This window comes from Mus musculus, chromosome 17 (genome assembly GCF_000001635.26).
Source record: "Mus musculus strain C57BL/6J chromosome 17, GRCm38.p6 C57BL/6J".
Classification (NCBI taxonomy): Eukaryota; Metazoa; Chordata; class Mammalia; order Rodentia; family Muridae; genus Mus; species Mus musculus.
In genome coordinates, this window is record NC_000083.6 from 47,945,493 (window position 1) to 47,950,118 (window position 4,626).

Below are 4,626 nucleotides of genomic sequence, written 5' to 3' on the forward strand. Positions count from 1 at the left end.
CCCCCAGAGTGGAATCCAGCTGGAGACCAGGAAGGATAAAATTGGTTTGGAAGAGCCGGGCGTGGTGGCGCACACCTTTAATCCCAGCACTCAGGAGGCAGAGGCAGGCAGATTTCTGAGTTCGAGGCCAGCCTGGTCTACAAAGTGAGTTCCAGGACAGCCAGGGCTACACAGAGAAACCCTGTCTTGAAAAAACAAAAAAAAAACAAAAAAAAAAAAAAAAAATTGGTTTGGAAGGAAGGAAAAGAGGAAGAAAGATTTTACCAACACCTATTAGAGACCAGGAGATGATAGGATATTTTGACCTGGTTGCTTAGAGATATTGGGCTGGCCAGACATGCTGCACTGGAGAGTTGAGGCTGCAGACTGAGTTTGATTCTGATATGGCCACTCACGGCAGCTTCTTCAGGCTCCTGCACGATCCTTGCTCTCATGCACTGATCTCAGATTCATTTATTCATTCATTCATTCTTTCTTTCATAGACAGCATCTCTCTGTAGTCTTGGCTCTCCAGGAGCTCACTCTGTAGATCAGATTGGCCTGAAACTCCCAGAGATCCTCCTGCCTCTGCCACCCAAGTGCTGAGATTTAAGGCATGTACCACCATGTCTCACTCCAGGACCATTGTTGAAGATCCTGACACAGCTGCAGATTCTCGTGTCCTGGGAGATAGTGACTTGAATGGTGACCGTCAGTAAAACCCAACTGCTCTGCCCTTGGGACTCTATCTCCATCAAGCTGCTGGAAAGAAGCCATCACTGTCACCCCTCCCAGCCTTAGAGAAGAGAGGCAAGGGGCCCAGTAAGGCGAGTCACTGGGCCTCAGCTACCATATGGCAGGGGTGGGTTTGGAATTAGCCTCCCCCTCCTTGCCTTTCCCAGATGGCTTACAGCACTTGGCAGGTGTAAATGTTGGTTCAGACCCCTTCTCCAAACCACACCACCAAGTTCCTGGGTTGGTTGTTTTTTGTTTTTGTTTTTGTTTTTTTTTTTCTGTCTGTCTGTCTGTCTGTCTGTCACCAGAATCTCACCATGCAGCCCTGGCTGTCTAGAACTCACTATGTAAAGCAGGCTGGCCTTGAACTCATAGAGGAGACCTGCTTTGCCTCTGTTGGGATGAAAGGCATGAGCCACTACATCCAATTACCTCCAAATTCTTTACAACAAAACAACTTTTTCTTTTCTTTTTCATTTATTCAATGAGCATGTGTGTGTGCACACACACACTCATGCTCACACATGTGCACCCCCACACAGGGTTCACCCTCACACGTGTTCATCACTGCAAGGCACATGGAGAGGTCAGAGGAGTCTGTTTTCTCCTTCCTCCCACCATGTGGGTTTGAGCCATCAAACTGCTCGATAGGCTTTGCCACAATCACCCTTACCCACTGAGCCCACTCTGACCTCTGACTGCCTGTTGGCTCACAGCCCCAGTTTCTTCCCATCCACCACTTTAAATCCCTCGAGCCCTATCCTCAGTTTCTCCTCTGCCTCTCATGCCTGCATACCTCAGCACCCGACCCCTGCCCTGCTTTGATAGACAGGCAGTACCTGCTGAGCCTCTGCCCTGGGCCTGACCCTCACTCCTGAAACCTCTCTGGGGCCCTGCCTCCTCCACCCTGACTCCTCCTCAAGAACAGTAGAACTGGCCCCGCCCCTCCCACCCCCACATCCCCAGCCCTCCTCCCTGCAGCCCCGCGGGAGCCCAGGTTTTGCTTGAGGGCAGCCAGCGAATCGGCCTGTAACAGAGAAACCTCGGGCTCCTCTTTAAAAGTCCCCAGAGGAGGTAGATCTGAGGAAGGGATGCGGAGAAGGTGCCTGCAGCAATGTCAGCTCAGAACAGCCGGCTGACAGGATGCTGAGCAGGGATTAAGGTCGGGATCAGGGAAGCCGGGGAATGAAGGCCGGTTCCCTGTGTCCCTCGTTGCTGCCACTACCGTCGCCTCTGGGTTTGTCTTGTTTGTTCTCTTGTTCTTGCTCTGGGAAAGTGGGTAGGGAGGGAAGTGGGCAGGGGTGACTGGAGAGGTTAGGGAAAGGACAGGAGACAGGTAGAGAAGGGTAGAGAAAGATAGACGGGGGCAGAGAGGAGGCTAGACCTCTTATGTCTCTGGGACCAGCCAGTCATGGGACAGACGCCCAGACAGTTTTATGTCAGTCAGACTTCTCCCTGTCACCTGTTTAGGCGTGGTTGCAGGACACATAAAGGAAGAGCTGGGCCCTTGTGAGAGACCCTCCAGCAGGATAAAGCAAAAGCCACCTTCAGAAAGAGGAACCGCTAATCTTGGTGTCAAGTCTGATCCTGGCACTGGAGAAGAGTTTGGGAAAATCAGGAGTCAAAGATCATCTTCAGCTACACAGCTAATTCAAGATCAGCTAGGCTACATGAGACCCTGCCTCACACACACACACACACACACACACACACACACACACACACAGACACATACACAGACACACACACAGACACACACACACAGACACACACAGACACACACACACAGACACACACAGATACAGACACACACACACACAGACACACACACACAGACACACACAGACACACACACACAGACACACACACAGACACACACACACACACACACACATACACATACACACACCCACACACAGACACACACACAGACACACACACACACACACACACACACACACACTAGTGTGTGTGTTGGCTGGCTGGTGAGATAGCTGGTGGGGTCAGAGCAAATCTGGTAAACTAGATCAGCTCATGGATCCTACAGTAGAATCACCCCGAGACCTGTTCTCTGATCTCTACACATAAACTGTGTTACATGTGTGCTCTTATTCAGACACACACTACATAAAATAAAGGGCTTGTTGAACTATTTTATTTTATGTGCATGGTGTTTTGCCTGCATGCAGGTCTCTGTGAAGTCGGGTCCCCTGGACCTGGAGTTATAGACAGGTGTGAGCTGCCATGTGGGTGCTGGGAATTGAACCTGGATCCTCTGGAAGAACAGCCAGTGTTCTTAACCACTGAGACATCCTTCCAGGCCCAAATAAAAGTTTTAAAAGAGAGGGTCAGGTATGGGGGCAAACACCTCTAAATCCCAGCATTTAGAAGGTAGAGGCAGGAGGATCTCTTTGAGTTCAATGCCAGCCTGGCCTACATAGCCAGTTCCAGGCCATTGATAGCTACATAGTGAGACCTGTTCTCAAAAATAAGTAAATGAAAGTAGATAGATAGATAGATAGATAGATAGATGATAGATAGATAGATAGATAGATAGATAATATTCCCCGAGGACTATCTAAAGCTGGCTTCTGTCTCTGTCTCTCTGTCTCTTCCTGTCTCTGTCTGCCTCTCTCTCTCAGCTTGTCGACCATTGAGGTCCAGGCAGGTACTGGATCTTCATGAGTCAGCCCCTCCCCTGGCCCCTGGGCTGATGACCCACGTGCAAGCGTGTGGTTTAACCACCAGACTCCCATCTCAAACCCTCATCTCATTCAAACCCCATCCTCAGCTCAGCTGGGTGTTCAGAGTATACAGAGATCGGGGAGGGTAAAACCCTGGGTCAGTTGCCAAATCTCAGCATAAGTTATGTGGGGAGTCCCCCTCTCCCTTGCTGGGAATTTAAATTCTAGGGTGCTGGTTCCTAGAACTGCTAATCTAAAAAAGGCCATTTTATGATAACCAAAGTATGTATGTGTGTGTGTATATATATATATAAACTTTCAGGTCTGGGCATGGTGGTGAACAGCTGTAATCTTGTCACTAGGAAAAGGAGGTAGGAAGATCAGGAATTCAAAGTCATCGCTGCCTATAGACCAAGTTGAAGGCCAGTAGTCTGGGGTACCGGAGACCCTTTCTCAAAAAACCAAAACCAGCACACAGATACACATACAGAGGAAAACTTAGAAAATACAGAAAGATACACACACACAAAAGGAGACAAAGATTCTTAATAATCCAAAAGCCCAGAGAGCTAGCCACGGTAACCCTTCCCGTATACACGAGACCTTTTGACATATGTGTATACTTACAGACTTGAGGACACGCGCACGTCTGATACACAGAGCCTCATAGAGTTCAGTTTGGCTGTGTTTGCCTAGCATGCCCAAGGTCCTGCTGGCACACGCCTATCTTCCCAGCAGATGGAAGCAACAGAACCAAAAGTTCAAGGCTGGGAGCCGGGGAGCAGCTCTGTGGTTAACGGTGCTGTTGCAAAGGACCTGGGCTCCGTTTCTAGCACCCACAAGGTGACTTGAAACCGTTCACTCAACCTAGCTTTGGTTCAAGGAAATCCAACTCTTTGGACCTCTGCAGGTCCCAGGCGTACTGCAGGCAAACACTCATACACATGAAATAAAATAATACATCTTTAAAAAAAAATTAAGGTTACCCTTCTCTGCATAGCTCTGTCTAGGCCAGTCTGGGCTACACAGAGGAAGACCATGCCTAAATAGGTAGGTAAATAGATAGATAGATAGATAGATAGATAGATAGATAGATAGATAGATAGATAGATAGAGATAAATAGAGGGATGGATGGATAGATAGATAGAGGATAAATGGATGGATGGATGGATGGATGGATAGATAGACAGACAGACTTCAGGAGATCCAATACCCTCTTCTGACCTC